Raw genomic sequence first — 440 nt, 5'->3', positions numbered from 1 at the left:
GGTGCATTGAATACAAATATTCTAACTAAAGTAATAATACAGATAAGAAATGTACACAGTTCTTTTTAAAGCAGGTTGATGTTATAAGTATCAGAAGATGGATAACTGCTACGTGAATTTAGAAAAAGATGATTGAATAATCATTGTTGAATGAAAAAGCCTAGGGTGTATTTATTTTGTGCTCCCCTAACCTCCAGGGTATTTATAATCACTGCATACCGACCTATATTAATTACTGGGACCGCCACCAAGTGTAGCCAGTGGCTGTCTTGCAGTAGTATAATAACCCTAAAGTTAAGAGAGGAAGGGGTAGTTTTAAAAGCAAATTTGTAATCCTCTGTTTTCTAATTTCTTGGGTTTCAAAGGTCATATTAAGAATATCTTCTAAACGATTATTTAATAATGCCTCTACTTGCACTGGTGCCCCTCCGCTATCCTAA

This window comes from Neophocaena asiaeorientalis, unplaced genomic scaffold, assembly GCF_003031525.2.
Source record: "Neophocaena asiaeorientalis asiaeorientalis breed wild unplaced genomic scaffold, Neophocaena_asiaeorientalis_V1.1 scaffold131, whole genome shotgun sequence".
NCBI classification, from domain to species: domain Eukaryota; kingdom Metazoa; phylum Chordata; class Mammalia; order Artiodactyla; family Phocoenidae; genus Neophocaena; species Neophocaena asiaeorientalis.
Note: the sequence above shows the minus strand (reverse complement) of the source record.